General features: G+C 43.7%; 1 protein-coding gene across 1 annotated transcript in view; it reads right to left on the reverse strand.

Moving 5' to 3' along the window:
• Positions 1–20,433, reverse strand: part of LSAMP (limbic system associated membrane protein) — a 1,331,794-nt gene that overhangs the window by 1,080,785 nt on the left and 230,576 nt on the right. The window lies entirely within an intron of this gene.

A 20,433-nucleotide genomic window follows, 5' to 3' on the forward strand; every position in this document is an offset into this window, starting at 1 on the left:
AAAATTAAAAAAACCTGAAAAACTTTCATTTTATCCAAAAAATAATAATTTTATTTTACTTTATTATTTGGGGGGTGGGGAAGGGAGGTAAAGAAATCAGTTATTCCAAACTGAAGTTTTGTCAAAACATTTTCAACCAACTCTACTGGTAGCTAATTGCAGCTTAGAGAGAATATATGGGTTCTTCTATCTTCCATCACAGAAGCAGACGATTTCCTTTAATTTGAGTGGCAGAAGACCGTATTTATGGAGCTGAAGATTCTAGTCTCAGCTTTGCATTAAATCTAATAACGGTGCTGTTTGCAACAGTGGATTCATTGTTGAATGGCATCCAGTTTCTTTGCAAAGTACAAAGAAAATTAGCCTCTTTTAGTGAGTTACAGGGCATTAAAAGTTACCTTGAACATGGGCCGCCCCAGGATGGCTCTCATAGTTAGATTTGCAACCAGGATTGCAGTAGACAACCTATACCCAGTTTCCTTAGAACATTTTTGGGATTGATTTCAAGGAATGCTAGAGTTTTTCAGGGATAAAAAATAAATGTCACAGCATGTTTAAGTTATAGAGGCTTTATGTTCAGTGTCTACCTTTCTGGGGAACTCTGCTTAAAAACTAGTTTGATTGTAAGACTTCAACTTCTGCATACCTTTAACTAACCTACTTTAGGCACAGGACTAACTGATACATAGCTGCATACATAATTTTAAAATCCTATTAAAAAAGGCTTATTTCCAAAAATCTGCTAGGACGACTGGCGTAGCAACGAGATGGGTGTCTTTGTAATCCAAAAGGAGCTTAAAGCAGCCTTGCAGGCATTTTATAAAGTCTGCATTGCCCAACAGATGTTTCATGACAATGCAGGGCAAAGAAAGCCAGATAAGAAATGGGACAGACTGAAGATTGCTCCTCAACTTGCAAGGCAGGAAGAGGCCAGAGACCCACAGAACTTGAGACTTAGAGCTGGCCAAGCCAAGGAGAGACAGACATGGCCCCATGGAACTCAAGATTTAGTAGGACCAAGGGAGGCCAGAAACCCCTGCAGAGCTCCTGAAGTCTACACTGTATGGAGAGAGAGAGGGGACCTGGCATCCCTGTGAAATCCTAGACTCCAAATATAAAGGAGAAGAGAGTTCTGATGATCTACTTACCTCAAAAATGGCCTCTTTATTTGATAAAGAAAACACACCACATGGTAGCAAACAAAAAACTTGGTTAACTTTAAGTTAAGGTTATTATCATCATCCTGATCACATAGTCACCGACTCCATGGGTGCTCCAGGGAGCACCCACAGGGAAAAGAAAAAGGTGAGTGCTGAGCACCCACTTGCAGCCCCCCATCAGTGCCATACACACACACACACACTGTGCCTCCCGCCTACTGGCGGCCCTGCCAATCTGCCATGGACCGGAGGTGCTATCAGCTGCTTCGCAGCATGAAGGAGGCACTGGGAGGGAGTGGAAGGAACAGGTAGGGGCTGGGGGGGGGGGGGGGGAGGACTGGAGTTGGGGCGGGGCCTGGGGCAGAGTACCCCCTGGCACATGAGAAACTCTGCAAATATGCTTGATCTTGTAAATATTTTGCACATGCTTAACTTTAAGCACACAAGTAGCTCCACTGAAGCCATTGGGCCTATTCACAAGTTTAGAGTTAGGTCTTTATCCTGATAAAACTCAAATATACTTAAGTATGTGTACCAGTGAATGCTACAGCTAAAAAAACCCTGAGCAAACAGGTAAGGGAAGATAAATAATCAAACTCAGTTCATACAGCCTCTGTCTGTCTCTTTCTCTGTCACCCAAGGAAAAAAAAATAGTACCTATATAAAATATCCCATTTCATATTCCAAAAATAACCTTAACGCTGCCCCATATGGTCACCAACCAGCTACTTAAGGACACACTTATAACAACCATAACTTCAGAAATTGTTGAGATCATGGTATACAATGAAATATTCCACAGACTTGCAGACATCCTCCCTTCCTCCATACAATTTAATCTGGCAAGTAAATTAATTACTAGTCTGGTTTGATGGAATAGGCACTCTGACCCTCTTTACACACCAAGATAGATTGATTGTACCTGACTGGGTGTTTGCTAAAGCACAATTGTTCAAAAAGAGCAATAAGCCCTTGGCTGCAAAATTTAGTTCCTCCTAGCAACGTTCCATAGCTGTTACTTCCCTGTTTACTCAAAGAACCTTACATCTTCCTTTGTGAAATGATGCCTATTTATATTCTCATTCCTGTACCTTGTTGTAGGTAAAAATATTTGTTCATTAGTTGAAATACTAGCAGCTAATTGCACTGATTTCTTCCTAAATGAGCCTATTACTAATAACTTTTTAAAAAAATGTTCCTTTTTAATAAGCTAAACTGAATTTGTTTTTCACCATTCTTGCTTGTGTTAGCCTTTTGGCTTCCCCTCATTTTGGGGGATGGGGAACTCAATGAAATCAGTTTAACTTTTGCTTCCAGCCAATTTCACTATCAGGTGAGAAGGGAATGTTTTGTGTTAAGCCAATGTTTGCACCAGAACTTTTGAAAATAACTCCATGGGCTCATTTGCATTTGGTCGCTTGTTTTGAGTGAAAACATGGCCAAATTTGAATTGACAGCATCCCTTTAAGAAGCAAACTGAACCAAGTGTGCCCCCTCAATCTATCTATCTATCTATCTCAGTACATGGCACCATTGACAGTCATAATTCTTACCAAGAACAACCAGGACAGTCACCACCATACATCTGTTCTGACCTGAATACATGTTGTCACAATTCAAAGATGAAGGGAGAGAACTGGTCAGAGAACTGGTATTCTCTCTTGGGGCTCAATTCAGTTCAACTCCCACTGATGTCAACAGGAGTTCTCATTCACACACAGCTTCTCCAAGGAGCACGTGTGGGAAGAATGGGAAAGGGGAAAAAAGTCTTTCTACCGACAAATCTCCCTAGCAATTGATTTGCAGGTTCAGGAGCAGAAAAAAGGGCTAGAACAATTAAATACCCATGGGTTTTGGTTGGCTTGTTTTTGTCGTCTCTAGTACACATCTGATGCCCTATTTTAAACTTGTTGGAACAGACCTGGCCCTCTGACATGGTTTTATAATTTCAGTGACTTTTAAAATTAGAATTCAATAAATTAAGTTTTTGGTACAGCTGTGCCCTAGATCTCTTCTTTTGCTACAGAAATTAAAAGCAAAACAAAGGCACCTCAACAGCCATCTCTGCTTCCCCAAATGGATTACTCAGTCTGAATATGCATCAACTGAAGAAGTGACCAAAAGACAATCGAGATATGACTGGTACCGATAAAGTTAATCAAATCACAAGTCCAAGGGGAGTACTATCTAACTTTAGTGAGCTTTATGAGAGAAAATGAACACAACGACTCCCTGACGTTCACACAACAACATAAGCCAGGACCAATGAAACCCAAAAGCCAGAGCAAACAAAGCTGATAACCTACGACCCCACCAGAAGAGCTGCTAACCAAGAGCTCTGCTTCCCAGTGCCTAAGCAACTTGACAAAGAAGGGAAGAAAGCTCTTTTCTGAAGAGTCCTTCAGCCAATGCTACTCTGCAGGAAGGAACCACCCATACTCTGCCATCTGAGCATTAGGTGGAAAGAGAGTTCTGCCAGGGTCTAGGCTGGTATAAACACAGATACTGGCTTTCCTTGCAAATATTGAAACACTGACTTATGGCTGGTTAACACTTGCTCCTGTGCAACCCTGAGCATCTGTGCAATATATTCCCAGAGAGAAGACATATGCCGATTGAGGTAAATAAGAAAGATTGTGCAGGATTTAACTTGAATGTAAGATCCTTGATTTCTATTGCACAGACTGCCTCCAACTACTCTTCAAGTGAGTTGGCAGGTTAAAACATGCTGAAATCTTAAGGGAATACTTTTAAGTACTTTCTCTAAGTAATTTAATTAAATCACTCCTCCACAAGCTGAATTTTTGGAGGAAAAGTTAGCAATGATATTCCCATTGGGCTTTATTAAAATTACTTACATTCAGCATTAAAACTTCTTTTGGACAATTCTAAAATTGTACATATTGTCTATGGCAAGCAGATAGACTTTTTGTTGTAATCAGCTTTTGATCCTGCTCTTCCAGACATGAGCATTCTCAAAAACAAGAAAGGCTTCACCTCTGTGGGAAGTTCTCCACAGGAGTGTAGTTTTGGCTGCAAGTTAGACAAAAAAAGATTCTAACCATCAAAAGAGTGAAGTTCTGGAACTGCCTTCCAAGGAGAGTGGTGGGAGCAAAAACCTAACATGTTTTAAGACAGGTTGATAAGTTTATAGAGAGGATGACATGATGAGATTGCCTACAATGGCATGTTGCCCATCCACGACTGCTGTTAGCAAATATCTCCAACAACTGGTGATGGGACAGTAGATGGGGAGGGCTCTGAGTTATGACAGAGAAGTCTTTCCCAGGTGTCTGACTAGTGAGTCTCGCCCATATGCTCAGGGTCTAACTGATTGCCATATTTGGGGCTAGGAAGGAATTTTCTTGCAGGTCAGATTGACAGAAACTATGCGAGTTTTCATCTTCCTCTGCAGCATGGGGCTTGGGTCACTTGCTGGTATGAACTCCAGTAAATGGTGGATTCTCTGTAAGTTGGAATCCTCAAATCATAGTGTAAAGACTTCAGTAACTCAGCCAGAGGTTAGGGGTCTATTACAGAAGAGGGTGGGTGAGGTTCTGTGGCCTGTGACGTGCAGGCGGTCAGATCAGATGATCACGATGGTCCCTTCTGGTGAAACAACTTAGGCACCTAAGCTGCCAGACTCCAGAAGAGGGGCTCCTGGTTGTGAATCTCTAGAAGAGATGACACCACCATGCAGCACAGACTTAGGTGCATACCTCCATGAGAAGGGGAGGTTTAAGGCATCTCCCTCATCAGCATCTCCCACTGGGTAGCTTCGGCAGGTCGCTGCCTAGCATGCTGGCTTTCCGGATCTCTCACTAAGGCACCCATCTCTCCCCATTCACTGTATAGCAAGCCTAGGCACTTAGCTCAGGCTTTGTGGATTGCAGTGTTGTTTTGGTGATTTTTTTTAAGGCACCTAAAAGTTAAGCGTTATGATGCTTACTGAATTTATCCTCACAACACTGCTGTGGTGGTAGGACAGTGCCACTGTTTCCATTTTACAGATTCTAGGCTCCTGTGGGCTGCTTGCTCTGAGTAGCCAAAGCATCCTAGCCATTCCTTCCTGTTTCCTTATGCCTCCAATATGCTCCTCCCTCCCCTCAGTTTGTCCCTCAGTTTCCCATCTGTAAAATGGGAACCATGCTTCCCACAATCTCACAAGGGTGTTGTGAGGATGACTGTATTAACATCCATGAGATACTCAGATACTATGGTGACAGGGGTCACATAAGTAATACAGAACATATTGAGAGCATTTTTCCTTTCTTTTTTGTGCTGGTGACCAGAGCTGGGTATTTTATTTGCAGCATACAATCTGATATATTTAGCACCCTCTTCTGTCTGTAAATTTTCTGTACAGAGACGTAGGGGTTTTTTTTGTTTGTGTAAAAAAAAAAAACCAAAAAACAACTGTGTTCATTATTCCAAGTTATTAGCACACATTAGATGGGAACACGTCTCAGTCTGTGGATTGTACATAAATCTGCTCTAATCATGGTGAACAGTTAACATTTTAGATAATGATTTCAAAAATAAAAATAAAAATAAATAAACAGGATAATTTTCAACAAAAATGTTGACAAAAAATGCGTCCCTTTTTTTTGGACCAGGTCAAATCATGACTCCACCTTCAAGTAGTTGTCTATTCATGTGACCGGCCAATTAAGTCACATGGCACTATTACTGCTCCCTGATTGGATGACTCCTAGAGATTTCCAGATGACGACATAAATGCTTTCACTACATATTTGTAGGAGGATCCACACTTCCATGATCCACAAACCAAATTTCACACACAGGGACAATTTGTGAAAAGTGATTAACAGGAGCCTTGAATCCCAGCAGAGCAAATTTGCAATTCCTATTGGAACAAGTATTAGCAACTGTTTGTTTTAAAAAAAAAAAAAATTGTTTACCATAGCTCTTTCTGAGGCCAGGCTGCTGGGGAGCAGAGATATGACATGCAGAAACTGACAACAAGAGCAATAAGCCTGACCTATTTCTTGAAAGCCAAGCTATGGTACCACATGTAATTAATAGAGAATATAATTATTCACCTCCAGAAGGACTTAGATGGATGCTTCATAGGTAATTCTGTTTTCTCGCTTCTCACCCTCTCTCTCTGTTTCATGGCAGTGGGGCAGGCCAGGTTGGGACTCTGAGTTATTTACCGTACTCCATGCCTCAAGATGTATCATTATGACTAAAGCCAGGTTTGAGCCACACTCAGGATCTGAACATCCCTGAATCCTAGAGGAGTTTTTTTTCCGGACCCAAACTCTGGAGCTGAACCTAAACTCTGTAATGGACTGAGTCAAGATCCAAACACCTTTTGAACTTTGACAGTGGTAGGATCCCAATCTGAACTGTACAGACGGACCCTGTCAGGATAGGAATAATGACACAAATGAGACAGTCTAATCTTAGTGTGAGAGTGCTATGTTAATACTCATGTTAAGACTTGCAGTATGCCTCGCATGCACCAGGGGTTTTCAAGAACCTGAGCAGAGTCATACTAAGAGGAGTGCTCATGCACTTAATACAAATGCCATGCCATCTCTCGCTAGTGCTTACTGAACACCACCAGGAGTTATGATGAACCAAAAGTGAGCAATGACTTCTTCCAAGTCTACTAGCTCTTCAAGAAAACGTCATAGAAAAAAAAATGGCATCAGTTTCACCAGTGGTTTGGACATTTTGTCATGACTACTGTAGATAGCACCTCTCCCAATAGATGGTGCTGTGTCTGCTTTGGTGTCTCACACATTATGTTGTGACTGATTGGCAGTGCTGGTTTGGTGGGAAAACTGAGTCCATCTTGTGTCCACAGGAGTTATTTGGTGGTGTTCCAATAAAACCTTTGAATTCTATATGTGAGTATTACATTTTTCTCATTACCCTGGGGGTGCCACAGGGTCCCACATCTGGTACCATTCAATATTTTCATTAATGACTTGATAATGGAGTAGAGAGTAGGCTTATAAAATTTGAAGAAGACACCAAGCTGGGAGGGTTTGCAAGCACATTGGAGGACAAGATTAGAATTCAAAATGACCTTGACAAATTGGAGAGTTTATCTGAAATCAACAAGATGAAATTCAACACACACCAGTGTAAAGTACTTCCATGAGGAAGGAAAAAAATAAAGTGCACAACTACAAAATGGGGAATAATTGGATGGGTGGTGATACTGCTGAAAAGGATCGGGGGGTACAGTGAATCACAAATTGAATAGGAGTCAACAGTGTGATTCAATTGCAAAAAAAGGCAAATATTCTGGGGCGTATTAGCAGGAATATCATATGTAAGACATAGGAAGTAGTTGTCCCATTGTACTTGGCACAGGTCTGAAGGACTCTCTCTAATTCTGGGTACCACACCTTAGGAAAGATGTGGACAAAGTAGAGAGAGTCCACAGGAGAGCAACAAAAATTATACAAGATTTAAAAACCTGACCTAAGAGGAGAGGTTAAAAAAACTGGGCATGTTTAGTCTTGATAAAAGAAGAGTAAGAGGGGATCTGATAATAGTCTTCAAATATGTTATGAGGTGTTATAAAGAGGACAGGGATCAGTTGTTTTTCATGTCCACTGAAGGTAGGACAAGAAGTAATGAGCTTAATCTGCAGCAAGGGAGATTTAGGTTAGATATTAGGAAAAAAACTTTCTAAATAGAAGAGTAGTTACGCTCTGGAGTAGGCTTCCCCCATCATTAGATGTTTTGAAGAACAGGCTGGACAAACAGCTGTCAAGGATGGTCTAGGATGGCTGACTTGGTCCTGCATCAGCACAGGGTGCTGGGCTTGATGACTTCATGAAGTCCCTTCCAACCCTACATTTCTATGATTGTATGGGGTTCCAGAGGAAGCATTTGAAGTGCAATCAATGCGATTCATGCAGTAGGCTCAGTCATGTTGCTGGCATATATTGCTTTTGCAAAGGAGGAAGAGAAAATAAGGAGGATTTGGCACAGACTTTGGATAATCAAAAAAAGCTGTCACCCCATAAAAATGCCACTTATGAAAGATATTTGCTTTTTAAAATTCACAGTCAAGGGCCATCTGAATCAGCTGATGCATTTGTAACTGACAAAAAATGTAATCGTGAATTTGAGGAGATTGGATCAGACTTAGGTCAATTTGTTCTCAGTGTGTGTGTGTATATATATATATATATGAATGAACCTAAGCCCACTGAGGTCAATGAGAGTCTTTCCATTGACTTCAGAGGCTTTTGGATCAGGCCCTAAACAGGAAGCTTCAAGAAGCTATTTAATCTTAAGCCACAGACTCAGGCTTTTGAAGAGCCAATGAAATACTCATTTGGGCTTTAAGTGACCCAGTAGCAAATGAGCACAGGGTGACCAGATGTCCCGATTTTATAGGGACCGTCCCGATTTTTGGGTCTTTTTCTTATATAGGCTCCTATTACCCCCATCCCGATTTTTCACATTTGCTACCTGGTCACCCTAAATGAGCATCTAGTCCACACAGAATCATTTCCAAAGGAGAAAACTAGGGAACAAGAAACATCAGTCCGAATAGAAATAAAAGAATTTTTTTGCAGGCAAAAATTCCTAGGCATTTGATGAGGTTGAGAACATGAGCCAAGAAATGGCCCAGCACTTGTCTCGTGAAAAAAAAATATATATCATTTTTGAAAGCTATGTCACACAACTAGAGCCAAGAGAGACCACATGCTTGGAGACCAGAAGGGAAGCGGCTTCGATCTATTTGTTTGTACCGTAAGGATAGAGTAAATGGACCACATTGCAAATATAGCTAAACATTAAAAGTCTAGTTGTACCTTTTAAATTGGATAATTGCAATGGATCACAAAGAAAACATTAGGATTAAAAACCAGCTTTCCCATTAAGTTAGTAAAGAGTGATGTGTGCTGCAGGGCTAAAGAATCTTAGGCATAATAAGAGAATCCTCAGATAACTGCAAAGGCCTAGAATATCTGGAAGGAGACTGCCACTTTAGAGTAATTCCAATGACCCATTCACCAAGAACATTTTCATTTGTCCTAAAAGAGTGAAAAAAATTGAACTTGATAATATTAAAAAAAACATCTGGGCGTTATTGACATGGAAGAACAATGATGTTTGCATGAATTCTGTGTTTGTAACTGAAAAAGCCAAAAATGGATATGTATTGATTCACACGATTAAAATGAAGCCATAGAACGTGAATAGTCTCTGACCAAAAAGTGTTGAAGGACGGAAAGCTAACTCTTCAGAAGGAAAAAGATATTCTCCACATTAGATGCAGCTCGTGCATTTTTTGCAAGGAAAAATATTGAGACAAGCATTAAGCGAGTGACTTTTAGTCCACTATTTGGATATTGTGCAGTGAATTTAAGCAATGGCCATTTGGTACAAGCTCTGCTCCCAAGGTATTACAAAAAGTAACTGCACAGATCTTTGAGTAATTACTAGGTGTCAAAGTTATAATGGATGATGTCTTAATTTGGGCATCGGGAAGCTAACACAAAGAAAAGCTTTGGCAGGTTTTGTAGGGAGAGACACACGTGACATTACACAAAGTCAAAACCTGATCTAGCACAACTTACTGGCCGCAAATAGAATAAAAAATGGCTTAACTGCTGACCAAGATAAAATAAAAACAATACCTGATGTGCCCACTTCACAATGTAAAATGGTTATGCAGAGATTTTGGGGGATGATAAACTGTGTATCATAATTCAGAGCCAACCCATCTATGGTCAACAAGCCTTTACTGGAATTGCTGGAAAGTTACATTGCCTAGCCTTGAGAGATAACTATAAGCAAGCATTTGAGCAGTTAAAAGCACTGACTGTCATTCCACCAGGTTTAAAATATTATGATTTAACTAAGCCAGTTGAATCGATACCAGGTACATCTTCTGAAAGGCAAATCTTAGTTAGGAAGAGCAGCTGTTTATACTGGAGACACCTAAGCAAGGCAGAAAGATACCATACCGAGGTGGAAAAGGAGACTTTGGTTTGGTTGTCTTACGTTCCATCAATATACAAACAGAAGACATGTGCAAACACATCACACGAAACCTTTGGCCTGATTTTCAGAGCGCTGACTATTGACTCCAATGGTACGTGCAGATTCAGCACACTGGGGTGAAAAATGGGCCTTTTGCCTCTAGCACCATCTGAAATCACAGGGATGAAGCTGAAGCTGTTCTGAAATGGAGGGAGATTTTCAAAAGACACAAATTGCAGTTAGGTGCCTGAGTCCCATCAGGAAAATAAGCATCCTAGCTGCAATCTGTGCCTTTGAAAATGCGCCCTATGATCTTCATATGGAACATAAATTGGATTAGGAATGGCACATCAAACACCCTTATCAGAGCAGTGAACAGATCTACACCATCTAAAAGCAATGTCGATGACTATGGACGTGCTGTAGGGAGGTAAATGTCTATTACCACTATAAAATGACTGGGGTTTCAAATTGAGAAACAAAGAGGCCCAGTTTTGCATAATCAGCAATTAACTAATTTACAAAGCTGGCCGAAAGAAAGACCCTAAAATAAGACTACACTGGCCACTTAGGGAAGAAATTAGTGAAAACAACAGTTTGCTATAAAGTGAGGCTGATATTACCACAAACACTGAGAAAAATGCTCCCTAGAATGCATAGCAGGCATCTAAGTACTGACAAAGGACAATAAATAGTTTGTTCTGTCATGGGATGAGTGCTCCAATAACAGGTACAATAGCTTGTTGTGAATCATTTCCCGATGCTGGATCATGATACCCAAAACATGCGTAGAAGGGGCGTAATCTGATTTTAATGAAAAAATATATTTACTGCTAAAACAGATCACCTTGCTAAATTCATGATGATTTTAAAAGCTAGCTAGTACAAACAGCATAATGGTGCTAATCGCCTTTACCTGATTGCTATTTTTGTCCAACCCCTGATCATTTCCCACTTGGGCCTCTCTCTGATCTCCTCCTCTGGCCTTAATGCCTGCAACCTCACCCCCTAAACCCCACTCAAAATAGTGCTGCTTTAAGCTCATTTTCTTGGCACATTACCGTGGCTACAGCACCCCCCTTTATAAGACCCCCTCTTGGCTCTCCACCTTCTAATGCTGCAAACACAAACTTCTTATCCTTACTGACAAGGCCCTCCATGATTCAGCCACTGCCCTTCCTATGTTATCACAAGGCCAGCACCCGCCTTGCCAATGATGCCAGCCTCAAGGGCCTGGTTCTGCTCTTCCTCCCACCCCCAGCACTTTCACATTTTCTCCTTTACCACCCCTGAAAGTGGGAAACTTTCCCAGTCAAAATCCATAAAGCTGCCACCTTCTCCTCCTCCAGCTCCCTCATCAAAACCTATATCTTCCATATTGCAAACAGAAAGTTGTCACCTGATAATGGCTAGGCAGGTGGAAACTTTGCTCACTGCTTCAAACTGGCTAAAAACTGGGAACCTCTGTCACAAAGCACACTTACCAGCCAGAGCGCCACATCATCCCACAATACTGTGTTACAGAGGTTCTTCCATTCTAGTGCCCCTTTCCCATCCACAAGAATCTGCAGCTTCTATGGTCTAGCCCTCCAGCCAGGTCACCTCTCAGTCCAGGCCCCTTCTTGGTTAACAGCAAAGTCCACAACAGAAGAGACCAAAATCTAATGGTCTCTATGCCAGGCCCTCAGCCACCATCTGAGATGTCTCAATTTCGGCTTCTTTTAGTATTGACACCTGTACATCTCCTCTGGCAGGGGGAGCAGAAGAAGGACCCAGGCTTGCCCTTTCCTCTGGGTTCCAGCCTTGGGACCTTATGTTAAGCAGCTAAGGACTGTCTTTGCAATCACTTACCACTGCCCCTGGACTACTCCTAGATTTTCTCTGCTTGTCAGCAGCTTCCACAGATCTGTGACCACCACTACTCCTGCCCTGGATTTGTAGTTTCCTCCCAGCCACTGTGGAGCTTCTGCAAAGCCACTCCTAGCCTCTCTGACAGCAGCTGGGCTGCCTTTCAAACACTCCTTCCGGTTTCCCATCTTCAGGCAGGAGTTTCTCCCAGCTCCTCTCAGGTTGCTGGGTTTGTGGTTCAGACAGTACCTCTGTCTCTCCTTCAGACAGGAGTCCCCAGCCCTCCTGCTGGAGCTGTAAGTTTGACCAGCTGTAGGGCTTTAGCCAGTTTCTCCCTCAGCTGCCCCTGCCCCTGCCCCTGCCCCCGCCCCTCCCCCTCCCTAATTAGCTCTCTGGCTCAGAGGCTTCAGCAGACAACCTTCTCCTGCTGGAATGGTGTTTGCCCTGTAAGGAGGGAGGAGCCAGCATACATATATCTGAGTTCCCTTCCTAAAGCACATCCCAACTAGCTGGAGATAGGGGAAGGCATGCCCTTGCCCTATCCACTTTGCAAGGCTCTTGATCCTGGGCCCTTAAAGGAATAGTAACAGGATTTTCTCACAAACATTACTTATTCCAGGCACCACTTCTGCTCTACCAATATTCTCTAGGTCATTATATATCTCACCCCTCCCAAAATCCTAAAGGGCCACATCCCATGATGGTGGTGCACTGACCCCTAGGTCTGACAGGCTGACTACTACTCTTAAGGAGACAGAATACCCCATCTCAACCTCCTTTTACACTTCGTTGTTACCCAATCTTACCTACCCCACCCCACTTTTTTGTCTCATCCACTTGTTAACCCTTCTCTTTTAGGATGTAAACTCTTTGAGGCTGGGTTTGTCATTTATTATATGTTTGTGCAGCACTTAGCACAATAGGGATTAACCTGGTTGTGGCCGTTAGCTGCCACTACAATATAAATGCTAAATATTGATCATTTAAACGCTGAGAAATGCAGAGCTGGGGCACGATAACAAAAGAAAAACTAGAAGTCCAAGGGTAATGCATAAACCAAGAAATGTGTATTATCAGCCTGATTTGCATAAAATGCTACATTATGAAAAGAAAATGTTGACTGCCCATTTGAAATAACAATTTCCAATGGACAGAATATGTGAGGTTCTGATTACTAATCCAAATTTTCAAATGTAGTAATCTCAGTAATTCACTAAAGATACTAAATGTCATAGTTTCTATAATATCTAGCAGCAATGAGTTCCACAGGTCAATATTACCATAACATCTGCATGCAGTACCACTGCCTGAGGTCCTACCAGCTAAAGATCTTTCTTGGCATACCCACAGGAGGCTGCTATGGAGTAATAAAGGGAACCCAGCACTAAAAATATATACATAGTACTTACATACGATACCATTCATTTGAACATCTCAATGCATTTTACCAATAGTAGTTAGTTAATTAAGTGTTTTCTGTTGAAATGATCGGGAAAATCAAAAACGATTTTGTTTCAAGTCAGTTTATCTCAATTTGAAACATACTTTTTTTTAACATTTCATTTTGAGTCAATTCCACATCTGACTAAAGCGATGTGGTGTCTCGTGGGAATTTGCAATTCAGGTGCATCAGGCCTGCCCCCATTCCATCCTGTGGGCAGGGCTCCTTGACTGGACTCCATCTCCCCTCTGACCAAGCAGTGTAGTGCTTCATGAGAGTCACACAACTGCAGTGCATATAATGGGAGATGTAGGCTGAGCAGTGAGCCCAACCAATAAGGAGGGCATGAGGCACTGGAACCACCGTTCCCATGATGCACTGCAGCACCTTAAGTCGATGAAATTTAATGTCAAACTGACTCCCAACAACACATTTTTATCCGGTTAAACATAACAAAATGAAATGTTTCCATTCAGGAATCTCAAATATTATGCTGTGACGGAAAATACTGGAACAAAATGCTTCAATATTTCCAAACAGAAAATTTACCAAAATGTTTGTTCCTCCAAAACTTTCAATATTTTGACTTTTTTGTCCAAATTTAGGATGAAAACAGAAGGTGAAATATCAGAATGTCCCATAGGACAGAAATTTTGATTTTCAACCACCTCTACTTACAATATTATCATCAGGTAGTTAACACGTACACAGTAGAGAGATCACTTCACCAAAAACCAAACTGCAGACCCCTTTGGTGTGGGATGCAGACCTGTTTAGCAGGGTACTGCAAAATGTTTGAGAAGAGGACATGAAGAATATTCCAACTGAAAATACAGGAGGAATTTAAGCAGCAGAATGCAATTACCTGGTTTGGAATTTAGCCAAGACACTGATGTTAACATCCCTGCTCTTATGAAAAGAACCATGTGATCTTTAATGACAACAAAATGATCAGACCTTCCTTTTTACATAGCATCTGAAAGACGATTCCTCTGGCAGTACAGGGACCCAGTAGCACCACAGCAGAGCATTAGATCAGTCCTCATTTAGCAGGGGACACTTTTTCCTCTGAATTAACATCACCACTTAGGTGTTCCTTGAGCTTCTCCAAATAGCTGACTCAGCCTTACACTGCTTACTTTGAGAGATCTACCAGGATCACAACAGAAGGTGATAAGGCTGCAAGCCATAATACATCCACCTATGGGGGAAGGGAATCAATGACCAGGGTTCAAAGTTGGCAGCGGTCACAAGAAACATGAGTTTAGCAGTTTGCAACGAATGTTCAACCAGAACATAACACAGACTAATACAGCATCTGTTCATCAGATGCCAATAACAGGGGGTACTGCAGGTCAGGACTGAGTTGCATTGGCAGAGCTGGGGGGCAGGCAGGACTGGAATAATGGGGGTGGAAGGCTTGTAGGTTGACATGAAATTAGCAGAGATATGGGGAGTCCAGATTGAAGTAAGGGGCACAGCAGCTCTGCACTGAACCATATTGGCAGAGATGTGTCAGGTTGGGAGCAGGACTGGAATGGGTGTGGGGGAGCGCAGGGCAGGAGTAAGGGGCACTGGCAGAGTTGGGTGGGGGTGGGGAGCCCAGGACTGGAATAGCAGGTGCTGGTGGAGGTCAGCAGCAAGATGCACTGGTAGAATTGGGCGTGGGCAGCCACCACCCTTGTGCCTGTCTCTAGCCAGCCTCATTCATCTCTTACTTTTATAAGCACCCAACTTTGCCATGTTTAGAAAAGAACAAACATGAATCCCGCAGCTTCAATTACTTCGCTGTTCTCATGAAGGGGCTTTAGAGAGGACAAGCTGGTGCATAAGTCATCACACCCCATTCTAAAACATAACACACCCCGGAATGCTTAGGGTGTATGAATGAGTGGTTGGGGGACTCACTGCTAGGAGCACTGGAAGAACAGGGACAGAGGTGTGTGTTCATAGAGACCTAGTTTTGCTGAGGCATAGCAGCAGCCGTCAGCTCCTTTGTAGGTTACAGGTATTTAATACACAGTCTTACTCGCCCACTCCCTCCCTGCTCCTGAGTCACAGGTTCCTGAGGCTTTTCTGAGCCATACTGAAAGTCTGATGTGATAGCACAGAGGTTCAAACACTTCATTTTGTGGCCTCCTTCCCCTGACTTTGTTTATCTCCATCTCCTCATTACTGTGGCGAGGAAAGGAAGGAAAACACTTCAGAAATGAAAGATTAGTTTGCTGTAACATAAAGATGAGCTTTGTAATCACTTTCCTTTAAGCATAGAATTAAAACATAATAAAAGCCCTAATTAAGGACCTCGTTAGCTTAACTAGATTTTCATATGCAAAGTGATGTTCACCGTGTGCTGCAGTCATCTGAAATTGCTGCCTGGCCCTCCATGGAGCACCTGTGCCAGCTCCCAATATTTTTCTTTCTTTCTTTCTTTCTTTCTTTTCCCTTATATCCCATATTTTGCTATACCTCAGGCTGGGCTGAGGACATGTTGCACAGACCTGAGCCAAGGGCATGTGAGAGAGATATGGTGCATCTCATACCAACCTGAGCCACGGGCACATGGAGGCAACCTGGGCCAAGGAGATGACAGAAGACTGTGTTGAACACAAGAAATGTCTCAGGATAACCGAGGCCGAGAGTTCGTGGTCAGAGGTGGGCCAATGACGTACCTCAGGCCAACCTAAGTTGAGGGCTGATGGAGCTGGCCTGGGCTGGGGAGAAGACATGAGATAGAGATGAAGTGAGGGCACATCTCAGGCCAACCTAGGCCGGGGTTGTGTGGAGCAGAGGTAGACCAAGGACATGTCTGAGGCCAACCTGAGCAAAGGACACCCAGGGTGAGTGTGTGTGGAGCAGAGCTGGTCACAGGGCATGTGAGTCAGAGCTAGGCCAAATCTTGGCTCTGGGTAGAAAACCAGCAAAGTTCAGTGGTTTGGGTGCAGTTTTGCTTGGAGGTGCTGGTTTCATCCCAACCTGAAGCAAGTAAAACTTGCACAAAGTCTGCAGAGATCCCTGCAAACCCAGGCATGGAGCTTCACACAGCTCAGTTCTTTGGCATCTCAGATCTCCGCACAGTGTTGCAGGGAAATATGGGGGACACTTTCTGAATGTCCATAAAACTTCCCCTCTGAAGAAGGGCCATGTCCTGGCAGAAGTGATTAGGAAGCCATAAAAGCCAAGGAGGGTGAGCAGGGGAGGAAATAAAATAGCTGCTACAGTGCCTGTGTGAAAAATCAGCCCAGACCTAGTATCCCTGCGCCTCAGAGTGCTCCCAGCCCTCGGTGCAAAACACTGCCCAGCACAGCAATAGCATACGGAGTGCAAAGCATCAGCTCAGTTGTAACCGTCTGATAAATTCCTACAGCTGGGAACTCAGCAAGAGGTGGGAATCGGGGCTTTCATCCTCGTTAAATCTGTAATCGAGGCCTCATTCTACTTCGTTTAAATCCTGCTGTGAACGTAAGCAAAAGCCTGGCAGTACTGAGCAGGGAGGTCACCCAGGGGTGACAGCGAGTGATAAGCCAAGCAGAGTGGAAGGCACTGAGCTGGAGGCAGGGTGGGCCTTCTGTGGGTCAACAAAGACATCTGTTGAGAACTCCCGGTTTCAAGCAAGCACTTCTTTCCAGGCTGGGGAAATAAACTTATTTCCCTCTATAGGAAATCTCCTGAGTAGAAGATATTCTAATCCTCACCAGCTAGGGGCTCAAGCTAGAGCCTCAGGCCTGGATCCTAATCCATAACTTGACCCCCTCTCTATCAAGGGCTGACTTTCACCCTGAAATTTGGGAGAGTCCAACCCCAGATTTTGAACCTCTTTGTAGTTTAGTCAGCAGTCCCTTCCATGACTTACAGTCCTTTCTGTGACTTATTGTCCAGGCCAGACCCTGTGTAATGACACTAGCTGCACAAGCTACATTAGTCAATCTATTAGCTGGAGAGCAACAGAAAATCCCCTTTGTGTTCATTACAATGATCCTGGCTCTTATCTATCAAGTTAGGGACTGCTTGGAGCTGAGGTTCTGGTTCAGCTCTGCATAGAAACAGGAAATTCGGATACAGATCCAGTGTTTGTACCCAGTATTCAGATACAGGGCTTCTGGCTGGGTCCATCTCTAAATAGTTAAGTGTAATCATGTAGAAGAGGAACATATATATACCAATATATCTTAAATACCATTTAAAATAATAATTGACATCAAAGCACTTTTACTAAGTTATGGGTTGAAAGTGAGGCCATTTGTTGCAGAGAATCCTACAAACACCCTTAATGCTGCCCCTCCCACCATTGCTAGTGGGACTACCGGTATATCATAACTATCAGAACAGCTTTACAAACCGTTACAATTATTCACATCAAACATAAATGTCAACATTTAACACACTCGTTGGCATCCTGCTGCTGTGGCTGCTGATTATTAGGATTACTATTTGCGTATGGCCAATTCTGCAAAGGGTATGTCTAAGCATTCGTTCAAATATAAACAGCAGATTTGCTTGGACAGCATTCGTGGCCAATTTTATTCACCCGCTGCAAACAGACAGAAAGGGCTTTGGTTTGCAAGAATGTGCAGGGGAGAGAAAGAGCCAGGGATACCCATTTGATGAATGTGTGTTGGCAGGAGTATTTTGCACTGGAAGTGTTTGCACAGCATTCTTGAAAGCTCTTAGAGAGTTTGGGAGTCATCCAATCATGGAGAAGAAACAACACCATGTGACTCAGGTGGCCAACCATACAGCACAAATAAAGAGTACTCAGAACAACAGTCATGGGGAACTCTGGGCTGAGACATGTTCCAATAAACCATTCATCAAACAACCATATAACAAATCTGTGCACAGATCATCCACTAAGCCCCCTATAGATAGCAGGAGCCTTTCCATGACTTCAGTGCACAGGCATAGTTTCACTTCTATATTTGTGTGTGGAGGCAGCTCCTATCATGCTAATGGAGTCACACAGGGGTGGTGGTGGGGAATCTACACCTGTCCAATGCTTGCAGTTTGCGGGGGGGTGGTTAACTTCTCACCTGCTCCCCCCAAACTACACCCATGCTTCTGTGACTTCTGCATCAGGCCCTAGCAGAAGAAGGGGCTAAATTAACTTGAATAAATTGTTTGCTGTGAATAGATTGCCTAGCTCTAATGATTAATTATTATTATTACTCTTATTTCTAAGGTGCCCTTCACTGGAGTATTTTTGCTCTATATCACCTTCCCATCACTGTCCTCCCCCTCTCAGTCTGAGCTGCTTTACTTAGCACCAAATTCTGCCCTCAGAGTCAGGGGTAACCCCATAGACTTCAGGGAAGTTACTCAGGGAAGCTAGATACACAGAGATGAATCTAACAGCAGAATCTGTCCTTTGCATGGGGAAGCAGATGCAAGCGGTGGCAATTCCAGGGACCTTGCCCAGCTGATTTCTTAGCTGCACCAAGCCATGGCTCTTGCCTGATGCCCCTAACAGTGTGTAGTTCAGGCTCAATAAAGATCTCCAGCAGGAACTAATTCCACAGTGCTAGGCTCTCCACCGAGGAAAAACTTGGTCCCCCAGACTCCACAAGCTCTACCTGGGGAAGGGCCAGAGGGTCCCTGCTGCCAGTAGGTGTTGTGATGGGATTTGGAGAGAGGCCTCAGCCTAGCAGGTTAGATGTAGTACCCTAATGCATGCAGAGTAGATAGGTGAAGGACAGGTGCCTGGAGATGCCAGGAGAGTCTGGAGAGTGGCATCTTACACCCGTATCAGGAGGCTTGAATAAGGTGACTGCAGTGAGATTTCCAGTCCATGAACAGTATGGAATGGTTTCTCTGGCTCCCAGTGTAATGGCTGACACAGGAGGGTGCTCTCTGAGACTATTTGTGGATGGTTAGATACAGGATATTGGTATCTGCCACATGAACTGCAGGTGAGTGTTGGCTGAATGTGGTTGTTCACAGGTCAGTTGTCAGAGTGTTGGAGAGAACAGTACTACTCAATTATTTGTCTTGCTTACAGCCGGTAAATATCTACACAGGGAACAAATATTTAATGATGGGCTCTTCACTCTAGCAGAGAAAGGTATAACACGATCCACTGGCTGGAAGTTGAAGCTAGACAAATTGTAGCTGGAAATATGGAAAATTCTATGCTGGAAATAAGACGTACATTTTTAATAGCGAAAGTAATTAACCATTGGAACAACTTACCAAGGATCGGGGTGGATTCTCCAACACTGACCAATTGTAAATCAAGACTGGATGTTTTTTCTGGAAGATCTGCTCTAGGAATTATTTGGAGGAGTCCTATGGCCTGTGTTATACAGGAGGTCAAACAAGATGATCACAATGGTCCCTTCTGGTCTTCGAATGTAGTTATATGGGCACAAGGTGTTTTGAGTGCCCTCTAGTGGTATTACTAGTCCTAGTACTGGAAAGGCTTGTGTGACTATACTGCTCAGCTGGAAGTTGGCAGGGGCGGCTAGTTAGATGGGCCCGTGGTGCCCAGGCTCCAGGAATATTCAGGGCCCAGGGGCCCGGCTCCACCAACGTTCGGGGCCGGGTCTCTCCCCCAGCCCTGCCTGCTGCCCCCGCGTGCCTCCCCGGGAGTGTCCCCCAGCCCTGCCTGACACCCCCGGGCAATTTAAAAGGGTCCGGGGGCCCCGCTGCCACCACCAGCAGCGCAGAGGGGCTAAAGCGGCTTCCTGCCCGCCCTCGCTCTGCCTGGGCCACCACTCCTAGAAGCAACTGACATGTCCCTGCAGCCCGGGGGGCGGGGGGGTGAGTTTTTGCGCACTGCCCCCACCCTGAACGCCGACTCTGCCATTGGAACTGCAGCCAATGGGAGCAGCGGGGGCAGTGCCTGCAAGCAGCAGTGCATGGAGACCCCCCGCAACTAGAAGCTGCTGCCAGATGGGGATGCAGGTCGCTTTTGGGAGCCGCCCGAGGTAAGCGCCGCACCCCTCACCTCCTCCCACACCCCAACCCTGAGCTTGCACCCTGCACCCAAACTCCCTCCCAGAG

This window comes from Natator depressus, chromosome 1 (assembly GCF_965152275.1).
Source record: "Natator depressus isolate rNatDep1 chromosome 1, rNatDep2.hap1, whole genome shotgun sequence".
Lineage (NCBI taxonomy): Eukaryota > Metazoa > Chordata > Testudines > Cheloniidae > Natator > Natator depressus.